Source organism: Amblyomma maculatum, chromosome 9, assembly GCF_055883805.1.
Source record: "Amblyomma maculatum isolate TAMU_Amacu chromosome 9, ASM5588380v1, whole genome shotgun sequence".
Taxonomy (NCBI): domain Eukaryota; kingdom Metazoa; phylum Arthropoda; class Arachnida; order Ixodida; family Ixodidae; genus Amblyomma; species Amblyomma maculatum.
In genome coordinates this window covers 80349306-80370155 of record NC_139352.1, presented here as the reverse complement: position 1 = coordinate 80370155, position 20850 = coordinate 80349306, and the positions used below count along the sequence as shown (strand labels likewise).

Below are 20850 nucleotides of genomic sequence, written 5' to 3'. Positions count from 1 at the left end.
GAGATTACGCGGAATCCATTCAATCCGAATTAGCTGCGGTAAGGGTGTCGTTAGACTGCGTATGTTTTAGCAGGTTTGCGTGTTGGTACTGACGCGTATAAGTAGCCTCGCCACCTGGAGGGCATCCGGGCGTATAACAATATGAGCCATGGGAACCATGAGAATGGCGGTCACAGAGCGAAGCGCCTATTGCACAGCAAGCAGCTCCGCACAAAAAGATGAAGGTTCCGATAATTGAAATGTTGACGTCTTGTTCAGAATAGACTTGCTAAGACAGCAAACTGCAGTTTTCACTTCGCAGGCCTGGATACTTGCGTCGACGTAAATTACCATTGAACCTTGTGACAAGCGGGCGTCAGTGTTCGATAATTGACGCCGCCGAAGTGACGCCGCCGATCTCTGTGCTTTTGGTCGTCGTAAATCCGTTGGCTTGTTATCACTAAGCTGTACAAAACCCCAAGGAGGAAGAACTGGCAGTGGGTGTGGTAGAATTGAATGCGACGAAGCGTAGCTCTAAAAGCGCACGTTGCGTGAGAGAGGGTGGCCTTAACCTTACGAGCATCACGTTGTTGCTGCACCAGTTTATCTATTGTGTTCAGCTGTGCGTTTTCTTGGAGCGCCACGATTGGTGTGATGCGAGGAAAACAGGTAACGACCCTCATAGCCTCTGTGCGATGCATTGAATTTGCTTTGCCATGAAAACTTCGAAACCGAAATCCGGTTAAAACAACTGTGCTTTCTGGGAAGACTATGTCATTGATGCGCTTACTGGCTTTATATTCATTTCGCGTACATTTTTCAACGTCCAGCAAGGACCGGAACAAACAAGTACGAAATCAATATTGCACTCGGCTTTTGTAAGCAGCAAGATGAACAAGTAAGATGCGTTCATTGAAGGAAAGGCTGTCCAATCATACCCTGGTCTTGGTTTCCTTACGGCTTAGACCGCGTGAAAGTGAAAAGAATTTGAACTGTTTTTAATAAAAGAGAAATTGTGCTGGAAGACAACGACGAAGGGAAAGAAACGAGCACCACACCCCAGGCGTCGTTGTCTTATAGCACAGTTTCTGCTTTCTTCGAATGTGGATCAACTAGCCCACAAGAACGTTCTTCTAATAACGGTTTCTGTTAATGATTTCTCGAAAGTCCGTGTTTCTAGCACCTTAGACTAGTTGAAGATATCCTTGAATTAAATCGAAAGGCGAAATGGCGCCAGCGGTTAGTGGACAAATTTAAAACATGTTGTCATGTACTGCCTTATATATTTGTATTAACTAAATGAAATATTCCTCTTTTCCCCAGGACAAGACAGGAACAGAATAGCATTCCCAACATCAGGCCTTCTGTAAACGGGCAAAAATCTGCTCCAATTTGAAAATTGGTGCACCGCGAGTTATCTGAAAAATTAGATCCCTTGTCTCCTTTCCTTAGTCTATTACGCCAGTATCCTGTTAAAAGATTTAGATAAAGCATAGCTAGGACCGTCAGGCGCCAGACAAGCGAACAAGCAAGCCCCTGCTATTCATCGGCGGCGTCGGCAGCCGGGCTATGCCTTGCTGCGCTGGTGGGCGACGCGATCGCCCTTGGCCCGTTCTTGGTCGCCTCGGCTGCCGTCTCGGCCGTCGTGGGCGTGGCGCGAACGCGCACGATGTTCGCGCGTGCCGCGGGCGTGCCTGCCTCTGTTGGACACCCGAGTCGATTGCCGAGCTCGTCTCGTCGTAAAGCGGAGGCACGCCGGCCAAGAAGGACATCCGAACAGAACCTGTACATGCATGCACCGTTGGCCATCACACGGGCGAGAGCGGGCGACCTTTAAACCGGCTTCCCGGACCAGACACCTGTTCCGTCAAATGGGACTCCACTCAAGCCGCAACGGGAAAGCACAAAAAAGGAGATAAATTGCGTGCCCTGCCATCCACGACTGAGCCGATATCTCAGACCACTTGCATTCCACGGACGTGCAACAGACAGCCTGCCATCAACAGCACGAAGGGTCGAGGGGGAAGATGATTGCCTCCATGCGTAGAGTAAGAAAAAAGTATGTTTTGAAGAATGAAACTGGTTTAAAATAATGTCTAGCGCAAATAAATAAACAACAAACTGAGCTTTGGATCGATACCCTCACCAACTTATGCACGAAACTTAATGTTTGAACGCTTTGGTGCTCTGTTATTTCATGGATAAGTTTGGTTCTTGCCGGCTGCTATGATGGGGGGGCAGGCTTTTGTGCCTCGGTCGGTCACACGGCGCTGATATATTTCAAGTTTATTAGTAATGTTTTAGAACAGTTTTGTTGAGAGGAGCACAACAATAGAACACAGACCACATATGAATACGTAGAGCAGGCTGCACTGCAGGTGAGCAGAAGCGCCATCAAACGGCATAAGTCGGCACACTCCCTCATGAGTGCACTTATACCTAGTCACACTCAAAGTTTTGAGTGCCAGTGTGAGTTTGTGGTGACGAGGGTGAGTGAATGGTTATGACTCGTGAGTGCGAGTAAGTATTTGTGAGTGTCAATGAGCGAGAGTGCGAGTGAGTAGTTGTGGGTGTCAGTGGATGTATGAGTGCGAGTGTGGTTGTGCGTTATTGTGAGTAACCACAGTAAACCATAACCGCAGTAAGGTTACAGAAGGTATCACGGTTGAATGCATCATGTTTGTAACGTTTGGAGACTCAAAGTAACTCAGACTATGAGCGACGCTGTAGTAAAGGGCTCCGGATAACCTCGACCACCTGGGTGTCTTAACCTGCGTTGATATGGCATTACACAGGTGACTTGCGATCCGTCTCTATTATTGCACGGCCGCCGTGGTCGGAACGGTACCGGCGGCGGCCTGTGGCAGGAAACTGTTAGAGTGATCGAGAATATTTTAATAATTTTAATATATTTCTTCATTTTAATTTCAATACTAATTTTAGTAATAACAATAATCGGGTCTGAACGCTTAATATAGAGATATAAAAAAGAGAAAGTAAGAATTTAAAGGAAAAGAATCGTTCTTCTTTAACGTACCTTCACGCACCTTCATTCTTTCATTCAGACAATAATGCTCTTTCTGAGATTTTGTGAGTTTTTCAGAGGCTGTCCAGACATATGGAGAGCCTAGGAGCAGCCTACTTCCAACAGGCTGTCGCTACAATCTGACACAAAGAACAGCCCAGAGAACAAATCAACGAACAAATAATGACTTGCAAGGCTATATGTGCGTCAAAAATTAAATGCGCTATTGCGAGTCAGAATTGAACGTCGTCAGGAACATGAGACCAAATATTGTGAATCAAGAAGACATTGTGAATCATTAATCAAGCGTTGTAAGCTAATACTTTCTAATAAACAAACTAGAGAATTTTAAACAATTAATTATACTCATGCTAAAATAATGTCTCTGAGCAGGGCCCCCTTAGCTGTTATGAGGTTTGACGTAGGCACCCCCTTTTTTTTTTCTTTTTTCCCTTTTTTCTCTTTTAAAAATTCCCCTTTTTTTTTGCCAATATTTTATGCTGTATTGGTTTAAGCCAGCTGTGATTCAGGTGATGAGGGCTAAGAAACATTCTGTTTATATTTTTTAATTGCCTACACTAAGTTTAATATACACAGTTAGCATCTATCAGTATCATGCTAGTTGTTATGTGATTACAGGACAATATGATAGGTTGCGCAATCACATTTGAATGTGCAATAGTGTGTGCGTGCGTGCGTGTGTGTGGGTTGATTGGTTGGTTGGTCGGTTTGTGGGGTTTAACGTCCCAAAGCGACTTAGGCTATGAGAGACGCCGTAGTGGAGGACTCCGCATATTTCGGCCACCTGAGGTTCTTTAACGTGCACTGACATCGCACAGCACATGGGCGCCTGGCTTTTCGCCTCGACCGAAAAGCGGCCGCCGAGGCCGGGATTCGATCCCGCATCCTTGGGAACAGTAGTCAAGCGCCGTAAGCACTGCGCCACCCCCGGCGGGGCTGTGTGTGTGTGTGCGTGCGTGTGTGTGTGTGTGTGTGTGTGTGTGTGTGTGTGTGTGTGTGTGTGTGTGTGTGTGTGTGTGTGTGTGTGTGTGTGTGTGTGTGTGTGTGTGTGTGTGTGTGTGTGTGTGTGTGTGTGTGTGTGTGTGTGTGTGTGAGAGAGAGAGAGAGAATGGTTGTGAGTAGATATGCGTGTGAATGGTTTGAGTGTGAGTGGGCGCGAGTGTGATTGGTGTGAGGGAGCCACTCCACATGGGGCCTACCGGCATACACGTAGACGCACGAGAGTAGGTGTTTACGCGGATACATGGACTCAAAACTGAAGGTAAATAATGACTTTGGCACCCAGTTTTGGGAGCCACTGATCAGGCAAGCAGAAACGCAATCTGGACGTGGAAAAAAGAGGTAATCCTGCTTGGCAACTGACGCTGATGACGACCGCGTTGCTGATGTGGCAGCAATTTGTGCACAGGGAATCGTATTGAGCTCCAAATTCAGATTTAAAGTCGATACATGTCACTGTACAAGATTTTTGTCCTTGTCGTTCGCAGGTCCGGCACATGGCCCCGCAACAGTTTTCCTTAGTCTGTTTCCTTCTGATCTCTTTGCATACAGCAGTGTTTAAGCGAGAGTCCTTCGGGCTCGCAAGGTAGCACTCCATCAGATTCTCGACTACATTCCTCGAGCTCGTATGCTCACGCCTACTCTGAATCTGATAACCACGCGGAATTTTTCGCGAATCTGAATAAGGCCTTCTGTCCCTGCCCAGCATGATCTTGTACATAGCGGCCGCCCAGTGGTTTGCTCGTCTTCGATCATCGCATATGGAAGGTGCAGGGTTCGAACCTCAGCGCCGACGCGTGTCCACCGGTGATGGAGTGGTTACAAAATTTCCCCTGGACTGGCACTCGGCTCACCTTGGGTGAAATATTTGGAAAATAGGTGTTTTATTCCGCCCTGTGTGGACTAACAAAACTTCTGACATGGTGGTTATGGACCATTCGTGAGCCTGCGGCATTAAAATTGGCCATCATCATCGTAATCATGCCAGTACTGTTTGCAAATGCTAATACTGGCGTTTGTTACTGCGTACCAACTTGCTCAGTTACTGTTTATGCGTGCTTTCCTGTAGCCAAAACTACTCAGAAAGTCTACGTCAACATCGCTTCTTTTCCACTCTATATACATAAAAGAATCTAAACAGAAAGCGCTACTAATTTTGTGTTCAAACACATCTCACGTGACTCCAAGCGCTGATGTTTCCGAAGAAAAACTACAGCGAAGGTAAGTGTGCGCCTTCACATTATATAATGTAACTCGACGCGCAAAGCCGCAAAGAGGGCTTCAAATTGAAAGCCCAAAGCCAGGCACTAACCTGCATTACAAATCTGTAAAACAAATGTTTCCGTCAACATTACAGAACAATGTGACGGGCGAGGTTGTTTCCCATTCGAACTCAACAGCGCGGAAACACGGCATTCCCAAAGCCAAAAAGAAACGACACAGCGCTGTGTCGTGTCATCGTGTCATTCTGCCTCGCCACCACCCCAACACTTGCACACTGTTCAGCGGAAGTCATCAAAAAGGCCTGCAAAGGTAACTTTCTACAATGCTCACAACGCCAATCACCAGACGCCATTCAGGCGCGTGCAATCTTTTCGAATTATCGAGTCATTACGCACAACAGTTCACTGTGTTTTCGGCGCCATTATAACGCCCGTAATTGAAGGGCGTCGCCATTCCATTGGCGGGTGCGGCAAAAGGCGCCGCTTGAGGCGATTGTTCTGCCCTTCAGTGGGCGTACGGGCTTGGAGAGTACCGCACGCGAACTTATCTCCAGACACGTCCGCATCTGTCTGTCTGCGCTTTCGGTCAGCGCGTGCGAGATAACCTAGTAATCTGACAACCGTTACCAGCGGATAGTTCGACGTTGGTTCCAAGCAGTGCATGGCTGTCTAGTTGCGGCGTTCGGCTACAGATTCCAAGGTTGTGGGTTAGGTGTACCGGACATAAAAATGCAGCCCCGTAGCTGTAAGATGTCCGCGCACGTTAAAAAAAAAAAAAAAAAAAAAAAAAAAAAAAAAAAAAAAGGTCTAAATTGGTGTATATCGCTTTCGGGCGTCTGTTGTCCATTTTGATTTATATATTCTGCAACATCGATGAGGCTTTTGGAGGAGTGAGGCTGGGAATGCAGCAATGGAAAGGCAGGCACAAACAAACAAGAACAACAACAATAATAATATTACAAATAAAACTAGCCGACAAGTAGCTAGGAGATGTTTCAAGGCGCACATTTCAGAGTTCTGTGGTCAGTGGACAGAAGCTGCGTTTGAACACTTCAGTTCGACAAAAGAAAGGTTGGCTTAGTTATATGCTTTAACGTCTCAAAGCGATCTCGGCTATGAGGGGTGGTCGAGTAGAGGGATCCGATAATTCCGGTCCCCAGAGCTTCTTTAACGTAGTACGTATACATTGCAAAGGACACGGCCACTTGCACTTTGCCTCCACCGAGGAGCAGCCGGGATTCAACGCGCCACCTTGGGCAGCGGTTCAGCGCCTTCACCACTCAGCCACCGCAGGGCATGATTAAGGCTACGGGAAGTTACTAAAGACTTTTCAATGTTCAAATATTAGCTAGAGAAGGAAGGCGCTGAGAATGAACCAATGTGTGTAATACCTTGAGGCATTCTAAGTGGTGATACGACAATAGATTTCTAATGCGTATCATTTTTTTGGCTCATGCGTGGCGTGTATAGAATGTGTGCAGGTATATAATGTGTCCGCAGTCGCTATACATATTATGCCGAGAATAATAGCCACAAAAGTTATATCGTTGGATAGCTTATACTCAGTATAACTGCACTTGACTAACTGAAGGTCCTAATTATTTACTGTCAAGTATTTATTTTTGATAAACATTAAACTGCACGCTGTAGCATCAGGTCGTATACTGGGATAGCATATCGAGCACGATTGCATAGTACTAATTGCAGGTCATACTTAATAACCGTTTATTAGTTATTTGCGATTAACATTCGAACTTTAGGCTAAAACGTCAAGTGATATATAGTTGAAAAGTTTTCGACGAGTAAAACCTAAAATAAAAACTAATGCATGTAAAAACATTAAAACCGAGATACCTTCCCTCTAACTGGGTAAAGAAAAATAAAAAAAAAAAAAAACACGCAGTAGAAGCAAACAGTAGCACTTAATTATTACGCATTCAGTGCACGTAAAGAGACCTAAGTGGGCCAGGTAGTTGTTAGACCTGAAGTTGTATAATAGAAAAAACATCTAGGCCAAAGTTGTGAAAGCTGAAGAGTACTGATTTCTTTTGAACAGATTCTAATTGTAATGTCAGATTTATAATGAGTGCTCGACGTGATACAACCGTAATCAAGAAAAAGGCAGATCAGTGTTTTACATGTGAAAAGTTTGATTCCCTTCCGGCCTTGCAAAATGAAGGATGGAGGTATTCAAGGTTTTTGTTAGATGTGGTACCAAAGTGTTTCGACCCTGATATACCGCAAAAAGAATACCAAGGTGTTTAAATTGATTTATCCTTTGCAAATCACGCCCGCGAAAAGTTACGTGAAAAGCGATGGAGGTGGGCGCAAAGATAAGGACATGAATTAAGCAGTTTTAAAGAAATTGGTGTTCGTTTGCTGTTACTTGCACCGTTTAGAGATTTGGTTTTCGAGGGAATCGCTGTTCACCGCTTGAAGGGCCCCCTGCAGCCTACGGACTACGATAAAGGTTTGAATGCTTATCTTGTGAGTGTTCGCTCAGGTGCTTCCTCCGCAGCCAGATGAGCGACGAGGTGCGCGTCATTTTTACTTATTTCTCCGTAAAATAAAACGAACAATGTGTAAAGAAGACGAAGAAGAAACAACGCCGCGGCATCGCCATCACCATCGCTTGTCTCCGGCGCCCATCTCTCTCGCGCTGAAGCTGTGCCCTGCGGCTGGTAATTCGATCCTGCTGTGCCCGAATTACTGCCAGCGCTAGACTTTCCAACCAACCATTAAATCCACATTTCACTTGGTGGAGGTCAATCTGCCATTCAAATGTGACATTTCTGAAGATATATGTAAGACCACGAGTTCTTTTCTTGTTCCTGCCAAATAATCCGGGTTTTCGTTCTCGAAAACATTGTTCATATTGTTGTTCTGAAAAATATATTCGGATGGCTGGATTCTGAGAGTGTCGCCATTTGCTTCGCTGTAAAGACTTTCATAACTGAGAAATCTCCCGAGAAAGGTGTAGGTAAATTTGGCGTACTTTATCGTACCACCTTGAATAAAACATTGACTTAGTGATGCCTTTTATAGTGAATCAATCATGATTGGAAGTTTATTATTCTCCTGTCTTTGAAGTTCTTCCATGTGCCGTCAAATTGTACTAGTGGTGCCGAAAAAAAAAAAAACTGCCTTAATATCCAGATGCTTAGTTCACTATGTTCTGCAATTTCACCTGGCTTCGCTGCAATGAACTTACCAAAATGGCGGATGAGGGCGAAACTAGCTCTTTATCTTTTATCCCTTAGTAGCTGAAAAGCTAGAACTTCGTTTCCAGTGAAAACAGTCACTTTAGCATCAGATAGCATTTTTAATCGATACCACTTTCAACTTGCCCACGATGTACTTTTTAACATATTACACAGCGTCATTTGCACAACCTGATTTGTTAATTATTGGAGCTGCGTACAAACTTTCAAGTTATGATGTTCTCAGTAGCCAGCGTTGTGGCTTCAAATTCTTTAGAATCACTGTGAGAAAGCTGCCTGGAGTAAAAAAGGGGGCGAGTGTTCGAGTTTCAGCCCGAGTTCAAGAATTCTTCATTTCATTTTCTGTAAAATGTAGCCAGATAAAATTGTAATGCATTTGCTAAATAAAAGCTTGTTTACTGTCTTTGGCAAGAAGCTTAGCACAACTTTGACTAGCGCCTCAGAATGGACCAAATGCTAATTTTTTGGTTCTCACGACATGCCTATTTTTTTTTAAACTATGTAAGCTGTAACAAAATTTTGAAATTTGATTTTGAATGTGGGCATTTTAACTGGTATAACGTGCAGATGCAATCTTCCTCTTCACGTTTCCTTCATATTTTGGGCATCATCAAAAGGTCAACGAAACACTAACACATGCTACCGCACTAAAGAGATTTCAGCAGTTTCATTCTGAACAAGCTTCACATGATGATCGCAAGCTATTTAAGCAGTCGCTTTTAATAGCGAACAAAATGTAAGCATGTGTGCAAGTGGCCCGTCTCAGGACCCCGTCAGAGAGGCACTGAAGAAATTGAAGCACGTAGCCAGAAATGCACAAGCCCTCAGTTTTATCTGCAATGCTTCAAGATTCTAGGGCCACTGACCTCAGCCGGTGTTACTTTGTATGTACAGTAGCCGTAATCAGCATACAGCATTCTTTTATGGCCTCCGTGTATTCGAGTAGGAACAAGTATTTCTGTTAACAGATGACCTCGATGCTTCAGCTAAATATGCTGGATGCAGGAAAACAGCGGCGAAAATAAAAGACGCGTTCTCTCTGGGGAAGAAAAAAAAAAAAAAGAAATACCGGACGACAGCTTACGCAGTACGGCACTGAGGAGAAATATTCTCCGGCGGAGACTGCGCGAATCTCAAAAGAGAGCAGATTCGCTGTGTGAAGTAGGGCGTAGGTATTTATTAACGAGGAAGAACATACTTGGGGCGCCACTTCAGTTGTGGCGAGCGTAATTGGGGCGAAGAGGACGATCACAGGCAAGATCTCTCCTGCTGCTGCCAGATGCGTTGATTGCCGCTAGGCGCAATGACTGCACTCCTACCCCCTCCCCACCTCCCTCCCACCAGGCTGCCGTCGTCTCCTGGTTGGCTTAATTGCGTAGCAAACGTGGGCGGTCTCATTCACCTGTCTGTTCCGCATTGTCGCGGTCGCTGCTGGATAGAAGAAAACAAAAATCCAGACGTGGATATCTGTCCAATTCCACTAGCGCCTACTGTGTAGCTCATTATCGATTCTTGAAACGAGAAAAAGAAACACACATGCGCCACTTCAGTTATGTTAGTAGGTGGCCCGACAGTTGAAGCGTAGCTGGCTAGTTATATGTCTAGAGGCTCAAAGAAAACTAGAGTGTCACTTGCTTGTGCGACTTCCGAAAGTGCAGGTATCTTTATCGCCATTTAATAAGCATCACATTCTGGCTCCCTGAGCCTGAGGACGTAAAGATGGCGATAGCAAACGCGTAGCTTTTGCTGATCACAAGCTTAAGAGACGTTAGCAACGATAATGATAATAATGGCCCATAATATAATAGCCATTAAATAGCCGTGCATGTAGGTGTTGTACGGACGTTTGGAGTTATAGTATCGAGGATATACACGGGATGTGACGGACACCGTGTGGAGGGCTCGACCAAATAGCGGCCGGTTAGGTTGAACGAGCACAGCTTTGACGGAAGTCCACCTGGTTGGGTTTAAAAAAAAAAAACGAAGTTTGGAAGATATCGACAGCAACTGGCAATATATATTACTTTGAAAGCATTAGTAGGCTATTTTCGTGCCGGAAGTTGGTCGCCTCGTGACGTCATCAGTCAATGGCCGGGTGACAGTTGCAAGTCATGTTATAAAGAAGTGCTGTATCCTCAACAAGTCATGAGTCATGTGACATGAAAATGTGTCATATAATTCATGAATCATGTGAGTCATGAATAATGAGTCACGAGCCATGAGTCATGAAACAAAACGTGCTCAGTCATGTCATAGGGGTAAGTAGATGTATAAAGGCGTCGACTAGAAGCCACTAACGTCGCGCCAGAGCTTTGCGCTTTCCTAATGCGGTTTATGCAGTCTTGTTTTTTTCATCACAGCGTTTTGGTACCAATTTGGTCCCTTCTGCATGGATGATTAATAACATACTTCCAAATATGTTTTTGTCGCCGAATTGTTTGTCATGAACGGAATATAATGTTAGGAAGCTGGACTTCCCGCTATTTCTTTCTTTTTGTTGGCGCCCTGAATTGACGCACGAAACTTAATGAGAAGCTGAACTGAATGCACGAAAAGCTCTTGCGCTTCTATAATGGAGTACGCACAGGAAAACGAGATGCGTATAGTACAAGGAAAGACGTGTCCATACCAACAGAACAAGCGTTAGTGCGGTTGCATACGTGTATTTTCGCTGCGCTCTCACCTAGTTACCCTGTAGCTATTCCTTCTCGACAACGAGGCAAGTGACCCGCATCGGCGTAAGTATAGCGTATCAAACAAGGCTGGGCTAAGTTATGCTAGGTTAACGACTCGCCTCGCTGAAGTCAAGGCGGCAATTAGGTTTAGCTTTCGTTTTGTTTTCTTACGTTTGTTTTCTTTGTTTTCGCACAGGCCCCATGCCTGTGCGAAAAGCATGCTAGTTTTATCGCGCTCATGACTTCGTCATGCATGACTTCTTCATGATTGAATCAACCACTGTAATCAGCTATGCGGGTGTAAGAAACGGAATTTGGAGCGCTGGTTTCCTCATGCAAATGAGGATATAATTTCAGTTTAAAGCCTCTAACACGGTAGAACCATCATTTCCATTTGCATCTGTTTCAAACTTTTTTTTTTTTTTTCCATCCACGTTGCGACTACAACATCCCAGCGAAAGCAGGGGCGTGCCGTAGACACAACAAGAGACAAAATATAATGCAAACAATCTAACGGGATTAAATAAAGTAATTCAATCGTACCACCCAGATTCCAGACGTTGCCCAGATAAATTGCACTGCCATATCCGGCAGAACAGAATGGTCAATTATACATGCCCCTGGGCAACCAGAGCAGCTGCATCTCGTTTGTTCGAGGCGTGGTCTCGTGCGAAGCCTGCCAAAACCTTTTGGTGCGTATTTTCAGAGTTTTCTTTTGTTTCAGCAGAAAGAATATTAGGTTGTCGGTAGGTGTCTGCGGCACTCTGTTAGCTAGAAATGATGAATGAGACTGCCCTGTCTAACCCAGCCCCTGCTATTGGACGAGAAGACAGCTTTGCTAAACCTAAAGCTCGGGCTCTGCGAAGGCCTCAAATGCATTGAGCTGGTAGAAATCGTCACCCGCATGCAAATCTGCAGAAACAGACAACAAACGACAGATTTATGTAGCATGATTCGCCGAAACACACTGCCTTTTGACGCTTCTGTACTTGCATTATTGCTAATGGCGTGAAGTGTTTCGCTCAACACCTATGCGCGTTAAAGGGAGGCTGATTACTTTGAAAATGACGTAGCCCATCACGCGAGTTCCTTTTCCCTGTTCTTTACAACGAACGATTAAGAGCAGTAAACGAAATGGCGACAGTCTTATGCGATGCGTAAGAAAGACGCGTGGGATAAGCTTGGACTGAAAAGCCCGGTGAAGTGCTTTGAAACTTATTAAAGTCCTTATCGGTGAGACGATGCGCCCATTTCACGACGTATTGAATAACCTTGGACGTATACAGGACACCTCTTTGCTGTTCCACAGCCTAGACACGTTCCTCGACTGAAGAGCAAGGAGGATATTTCGCATTCACGCTGCCACCACTATCCGCCGACCGGCGACGCATAAAATCCAGTGCTTCTGAGGTATCGCGCGTCGGGGACATCTGTGTTACATGGCTAAGGAGACAACGTTTACGTCTCTGACAGTCTGGGGTAATCAAATTGCCGGTACTTTGTAGAGTATATAAAGTTAACCCATGCATATGGGTTTAAAAAAATGACAGGACTGCGCTTAAAACTGTAAGAGTGAAAATAGCGAAAGACATATCATAGGAATGTTCTCACAAACCGCATCGTCATTGCAATCTCTACTATCGTCATTATCACTATCGCTACTATCATCATTACTATTGTCACCGACTCTATCGTCGTTGTCATCGCTACTATTATCATCACGCTATAGAAGGAGAATTGCGATTGGTCTCTCGCAAGCCCGGCGTGCCGTAGTGGTTTTTTCGCTCGGCTGGAGATGGGAGGGACGGTTCCCGATGGAAAGAGATTTCTTTTTTCAACGTCCGTATACGAACATTTCCTACGAACAATTCCGCAGCAGATGAGCCAAGAAAGGCTTTCGCTTTAAAAGACAAAGCAATTAACGCAAAGACAGTCAGATGGACGACAATTAGTGTCGTCGTACCTATAATTGTCGAGGCCTCGTGTTTGAAGCTAACTACTAGGGCAAGATATCGTACAATCTTCAATGTACAATCGGGCACAGCATGTTGAATTCTTGCAACCCCATAGAGTATTGCAAGAATTCATTGTTTTCACAAATACGAGCGGCCTCACCAGCGTCCAAGTCTCCGGAAACTAGTAACAAGAGACAGAACTAAGTACGAATTGACAGAACGTACTGCCTCTTGACGATTCCGTATTTGCCGTATATATGCAAAACGAGGCTCAAAGTCATTTGGAACAGCTCAATGCGCATGCGTCCAAGCGTTTAGGGCACATTGGACACCGGTAACACCCTGGACGACAAGATGCACGATGCGCCGCTAACGAGCCTGCCCTGGCGCACCCACACTCGACAGATCCGGCGAATTTCCTTGTACTTCGTCTGATAGCCTTGAGGAAAGTAGTACGCAGCACGCCCTCTAAGCAGAGGTCGACAAAGAGGATTTCCTTCTGCAAATGTGATTGCACTTGAGAGCTCCTAAAGAGCTGCTCGCTGCGACGGTCATTACAGTTCTAGGCACGAAGTTAATGGCTTTGGCTACGAAGGATTCATGCAGTGTCGCATGGCTCCCTAAAAGCGGTGCGCGGGGTTTACATATACCAAGATTCGATAATTCTGCTTTGCAGCGAAGCGTAGAAATGGCAGTTAAGAAGCGATCGGTCTATAAAATGGGGCCGCACTGTAGGCTTGTTCTGAAACGATATACGCAATGACCATTCCAGGACTTCGGCAATGACAGCATAAAAAGACGAGCATGGACGATCTGTATGTCGGACAAATTACTGCAGCTCGCAGCGTTTTCCAGTTTTGATACATGCGCAAGTTTCAAAGAAGTTTCACATGTACAGTCACCGATAGGTTTAGATTAAATGCGTTTAATGAAAGAGCGTTCACTTTTGTTGTAGATGCAGACTTAGTCTCCCTCCGATACGTGCTATAATTTAAGTTATAAGTAGATTAATGTCAGTCTTGCCTATAGCTGCCAGCACATCGTAATTAAAGCTCGTGCACACTGGTTAATGGAAGTTAGAACTTTTTTGGGACCATGAAGAAAGCAGGAGATTCTGTGGGGTCTTTGTTTTTGTATATGCAAACTTTAACCCACCCTGGCATAGCATATGTCAAAATGTCGCTATTTAAATACTATTTCATAAGCATGCACGAATAATGTGTATTTAAGCGCTGCACATAACATGAAACAAATGTTTTTAATTTTCAAATTTTGAGGACTAGAAGAAGTTACCAAATTTGGAAAAAAGCAATAATGTAAAATTAAGAAACATTGATTAAAAACTCCAGAATGTAGGAAAGGTCTGTAAATATGCACCTTTTCTTACTATTTAATATATGGGTTGCGTATGTGCAATTTTCCTTCTTTGATGGTGTCTTTCAGGACCATGGAGTAAAAATGGTGATACAAAGTCTGAAAAAATTTAGTTAAATGAATTGTTTGCACGATCCGAGTTAAATATATACAAAAACGTAGTTACTTGAATGGCCTTTCAAAGACGTACAAAATGTTTGTTTGCATTTATAAATGACGCGAAAATTTTTTTTTACTCTGAGAACTTACAGTAAAAACCCCAGGAAAGTAAAAGAAGAAAGAACCGTTGAATAGTAAAATAAAACACCCCAATGAAATACTTCAGGATATAGAAAAAATGCTAATTCGTCTCGCTTACAAGATGCAGAAATCTTGGGCGCCTATAGCAGATTTCTTTTTTACCGCTGTTCAGAAGGCAGTGGTCACCATTTATATTCCGCGGCGGTTAATGAGGGTCTCAAATGTCAATTCTCTCAACTGCGGCAGCAAAACTCAGCGAAGGTGAATTTCCAAGACAAAAATATGTTATGATCTCAAGACGATTTTGAAGGTTTGCTGTTCTCGTGACATTACTGATTATATAAAGACGTTCGTTTTCAGCTGGGTCTTCTAGCTCCGTTTATGGTTGGCACCTTTTGCGACAAGCTTTGTAGAGGGTGGTAGACTGGAAATATATTTGCCAAGAAAATTAAAAAACTGCTCTAGAAGCTGTTCTCTGAAATCTATGTGCTCAAGCCCCGTTCGATGCTGCTGAAAGCTAGGGCTTCGCAGTTGTTGAAGCTCTCCAGGAGTCAGAGCCACGTCACGTGCCGGAGGTCTCCTTTCAGCTGAAACCCTATAGCACGTCTTCGTAAAATCAAAGCAAGTAGAAATAAAATAGCGGGAACACACAGCATGCATGTGTAACTGCTGAAGAGTGAGCTGAATCTGAAAGTATACTTTCCTTTGGAAAGTATGCTTTCTTTTGGTCGCTGTATAAAGCCAGGGGATGATATTTAAGTTGGCACCTGAAAGTCGTCTTCGGTCTCTTTACCACTCATGCCATTACAAAATCCGTGGTAAAAGCAGTAGAATCAAATGAGAGGTGCCGAATTCGCAGTAGGTCTCGGCAAAAACTCGGCGCCCTTTTTGCTGACATTTGAGACCGCACCGCTCCGAGCAGGATGGAATGGATGGAATATAGGAGCGTCCCCTTTGAAACGGGGTGGTAGCAGTAGCTATCATGCTCATTTTTCTCCATATGTCTTAATTATTGATTTAGAATGGTTAACTAAACCATCATTCTATTTATTAAATTTTTGTTCCTACATTACTAACATTATGTCACTTCTCTGCTTTTAAGCCACCAATCTTCCAGTCGTTTTTTGCTAGTTTCCACCGCCGGTTTATTCACCCGGCCACTGTTATCTCTAAAGCCCAGAGCTTCAGGAACAGTGATTGCGCCTGCACCAACTTCCGGATGGATACCATTACATTCGAGTATAATATGGTCAATTGTTTCACTGGAGTTTCCACATATAGCACATGCGTCATCTCCATTGTTAAATATTTCTTTTTGTAGCTGCGCGTTCTAAGGCACCCTGATCTAGCTTCAAAAAGTAGGGCACTGCCTCTTGAGTTATCAGAGAAATCTTCCTTCCTGGTCTGGATTTTCCACTTTCTGTATAATTCCACACTCTGTTTCTTTTCCATCGAATTTATCCAGTTTTTACCTTCTGTGTCTTTCACCTGTTGCTTAATGCTCTTTATTTCTGCGTCCTTGTGACTAGCATACTTACTAGTTAGTTTCCTAGTTCTTCTCCTCTATTGTGAGTCAACGCTTTTTAAGTACAGGTATTTAAATACTTTAGCTGCCCATCTGCTACTGTCCAATTTCCTCAGGCGTTCCTCATATAATATTTTACTCTGAGCTTGCCGTACTTTGAAAGATGCCCAGCCCATATCTCCCTGTACCGCCTCATTTGTAGTTTTGCAGTCATTTCTTTTACGTCGCCGCCTGCCGACATAAAAGCGAACTAAGTGGATAACGAAACCACAGTTGTTATAATGCCTGTGTAGATACGGCGACGTATTTCTCGCACGGAAGTATGACTTTGGCCCCGCATCGATACCTATCGGTCATATATGATTGATTTACTATGGCGTGGTCCCGAAGCAGGTAAGACGCGTCATGTGGGGTTGCTGTTATCAGTATGGGAGCGTGTACTCAAGTAATTGTCACCTGACGCAGTTACTAAGTCTGTAATTTCCGTGCTTTACAAAAGTAACGCTCACGACAATTGATAGGTGTACTACATGGCAATTTGTAAGACTAACCGGTCCTCTGTCGTCACGGTTGCTTTATTTGGAGTAGTCCTGACACAAGACGAACTCTAAAATCGCACATTTAGTATCTTAACAGCAACGGACACTTCCCGGATGTTTCGTTGAAGAAAATTCAACACAGTGTCGGCTTACAGCAGTTCGGAACGAATTATTAATCGGACCTCGCTTTTAGTGTAATAGCTTGTCCCACTGTCGTTTCCTGTTTTCAGTATGGAATGTATCATATTTAAAAATGCGGCGCCAACAAAGCTCCTAAGACAACCGGATGTGACACTGCAAGCCGTTGCCTAGTGAGAACTCAGAGGACTAGTATCAGGATGTACCTCCAGTTCCCAGTGAAAGATGGTTGTACTCTTACCTGTCGTCGTTATTGCCGTACAGAATCCTTTTAAAGAAATCATAGTACATGCTGGGGTTGCATGGCAGCATTTAAATTTTAAACTCTCGCTTCATCTTCACTAAGGGCGTGGCAAGAGTGGCGTCTGCCCTTAAGACCTGTTCCGTCCAAGTTACCCATTATCCTCTTGTTGAATTAAAAGGAAAGTCTCGACGCATATCCGAGCGACGAAGCAAATACGTACGCCTTTGCAGTGTGAAATTATGTCAGGAATACTGAAGCAGCCTTCGGTGTTGATATGATCGAATTGATGGGCTCTTAATACAGAACACGTGGGAAGCGATTGCTCACGAATTATAGTGCGCTAAGCGCGAATCCGGTTGCGGTGAGACGTTATCTCGTTGGCAGTCGGAGCTATAAACGCCGACCGTCGCCGCAGCGCCGTGCCGCTTGAATAATTCAAGTGGTAGGGCTATGCGCAGCAACCTCAGCCGGTCATGTTACGAGCCTTTTCAAAGCTGCTTAAAATTGTCGGACGTAGCGACAAGCCAAGTATCTGGTTTGCATTTAGTATTGAGTAGGGACAGCTTCCATTGTGTATACTGCACCTTTATAGACACAGTAATGGCCCGATGATTATGAGCGTGACAGGTTTTCAGATGCCAAGCGCCGGAGTTAGCTAGAAAATATCACATATTTTACCAACGGCTCCTAATGTCACTCTGGAATTCCCTAGCTACAGGTTCATCCTTCGCTCTGGCTTTTTCTATCCGCCATACTAACCATGCATGGCTAATTCTGAAACTTTGAATTTTGCAAACTATGAGCTCATCTAGCTACGCATGTAACTAGCTTACAGGCTGTCGACATTTTTAACATACCGTGGTCTGTTACATGAATGCATGCCTTATGTTTGTACGCAAGCGTTCACATTGCTTCATCGGGCTTGATCGGCCATCATGCGCCTCATGCTTATGCACTGTCTGCACCCACAATGTGAACGAAATAAAAAAAATACATTTTTCTTTACAGCAATCTTCACTCTTGTAACATATCGCGCAGCATTCACGTAGTGTGCTATACGTTATACATTTTCTTTACCGCATTCCTATACCGTCTCTTCTGAACCGCTTTCGCCTTTGCATATATATATTCCATTTACTCCTCCCAACGAAACTTTCCAGCGTGTACATTTCTCTTCCTTCCTCGTAACACCGCGTCGCCACTCCTCGTCCCACCGGCAACATGGCTGACGGCATCGCTAACTACGTAAACAGGTATGCTCGCGACAGCTGCCGCGACCTCTCGGTATTCTAGAACGCGTCCCAAACAGAGCGTGCTGCACCGGCCCCACCTTGCGTCACTGATGGACGAAAGCGAGGACGATGCAGCGGATGCCGGAACTAACTTCCCAGCGGAAAAAGAACACACGTAAAGAAGCAAAAACAAAGAGCCGCCGGGGGGCTGTTTGGAACGGTCGGTCCGCACTTCCTTCCGGACCACCCGCGGGCAAGAAGATTCGTTCCTCACCTGCGTTCACCGTTCCTCTTCACAAAAGAAGCAAAAAAGGGCACGCCGCACTGTCCACCGCTCGAAGCAGCGATGACTGCACCAACGGGCTCGGCCTCCTGGGCTGGAATCCAAGCCTGTCCGGATACCGTTCGACCGCCTCACAGCGGATGAGCACTCATTGGAGCTGGCGGGGAGCACATTCCACTAGAGGAAGGCACCGGCGGGAGTGCCGCCAAACACCGGATGGATGTCTGTAGTAATCCGCCGCCGGCTTTCTTCCTTGCAAATCCTCTGGCGACCGCCGTGGCCTCTGACACCACTCAACGCATTCGCTGCTGGCTCGGGGACAGAGACACCTGAGCCAATAACGGACCCGACGCACCGAGAACCCGCAACGAACACACGCACGCACACACGCACTGCGACGCGAACGCTAGACGCAGCAGCGCGCCAGGTCCAGCGTGGCGCTGCGGCTGGTTTGTCGGTCGGCCTCTCCTCGCGCGAGCGCCTTCCTCTCCGCCGCTCCTTGTTGCACCTTGCCAAGCAGTGTCTGCGGGCACGTATGAGAGAGGGAACGGAAAACCGGGCAATGGGAGAGAAGGCTCTTTACGACCAGAAGAATGACGTCTTCCCTCCTCCTCGTAACCTGCACACTCACCGCCACCTTGCCTTCTTGTGCGGAATCGGCAGTGCGTACTAGAACCTCTGCCTCCGGCGCATGCGCCGTTACGTCTCTCCAAGAAGGCAGGTATTGCGGGAGAGTTTCTTCTTCTGGTCAAGCCGGTGCGGCGGCGGTGCTGCCGTCTCGACGCCGACGTACACGCCACGGCACTCCGAAGAACGTACGCACACCCATCCCCTCAGCTTGCCCTCCCCAGCCGGTGCCAACTCCCGCTTCGCCTTGGGTGAAACAAGTTCAACGACTTTTTTGTCTCTTTGCTTCGTTCCGCCGTGCAGAGATTCTTCTCCGCTCCGTGGGTCCGACGGACGGGGGCGGCGGCTTTTGTGTTGGCCACCCTTCTGTGCTACGGTGTCCGCCGCGCAAGGCTTCATTCGCCCTTGTCTGTTCAGGGGGCTGCGTGTGGGCCTTATGTGCTTCTTCTCTATGGCCATGCACGACAGCTGTCCCGTGCATGCTCTGACCAGGGCTTCCGTGGATAGCGGACGTCGTCGTGGTGGAGAGCACTTTCTTGTCCTGTTGACGCCGACTCCTTTGAACCCTGCCTACGGTCTTGCCTTCTTTTTCGGCCTTTTCGTTCGGCGTCACGGAGGTCCGTCTAGCCACGCGCGCAGAGCAGCGGCCCCCGGACGCTCTTTTCCTGGTTCCCACCGTGCTCCAGAGTCGTTTGATGTGTAGTACAAGAGATATTGCCATTTCCCCGTGGCCGTCTACATCTTAGTCCGTTGACCCGTGCTGGGCTGCGTCCTAACGGCGAATTCCTCTGGTTGATTGGTCGCGAAGCAAACTTGCGACCGGCCGCTTTATACAACGTACCTGATCTGGTCGAAGCCAGTCGCTGCAAATCGTCTGTCTAAGGGATTGATGAAGCAGCGAATTGAGGAAACAATCCAGATAGCCTTCGTGGTGAAGCAGGGAATAAAAATCGAGATGTGGAATTCTTTGTCTATGAAGAACCTCCAACCCGCAGGGCCTCCAGTGTTTCTCTCTAAGCCGTCCATTATGCTCCCCCACTTCGAAGCTTACCCTAACAACCCGAACTATAGGTTCTGTCGAGAAGCCCAGACTATGGCAACTTATGTGGTTCTTTGCATCGCCTTACCACCAATCACTGTGGCATGACTTGGCCTTTCCGTCCATAGCGCTATCCGACTGTCTCGTACGCAGTGTCGGAGGGCTACTTGTTCAACAAACTGAGCGAATAAATTCCTGTTAGAAGGGCGGACCTTATTATCAAGGTTGTCGTTGTTAGCCGAGCACAGCCCTTTACAGTGCAGAAGTATCTCGAGAAGACCTTAAATTTCCTGCTAGCGCTAGCGCTGTAAGATTGTTTCAATGAATTTCAAACGAAGTAATTTAATAAAACACAAAAGAACTTTGAAACTGCATTGATATACGGCGTCTTTGCAACCACTTCATTCGCCATCAAAATTTGCTCTTTTTTCCTTTTGGCAACTTTGTTTAATTAGCTGTCTCTGCCGATTCCATTTCCAATCTCTTCCTTCTCACAAGGACATATTAACAT

At 45.7% G+C, this 20850-nt stretch overlaps 1 protein-coding gene across 1 annotated transcript in view; it reads right to left on the bottom strand.

Moving 5' to 3' along the window:
• LOC146179551 (uncharacterized) overlaps positions 1-19162 on the bottom strand; it is a 64973-nt gene extending 45811 nt beyond the window's left edge. The window contains exon 1 of the mRNA XM_084579201.1: positions 18665-19162. The gene's annotated coding sequence lies outside the window, so the exon portion shown is untranslated. The remainder of the gene's footprint in view (positions 1-18664) is intronic.
• Between the last annotated feature and the right edge of the window lie 1688 nt (positions 19163-20850).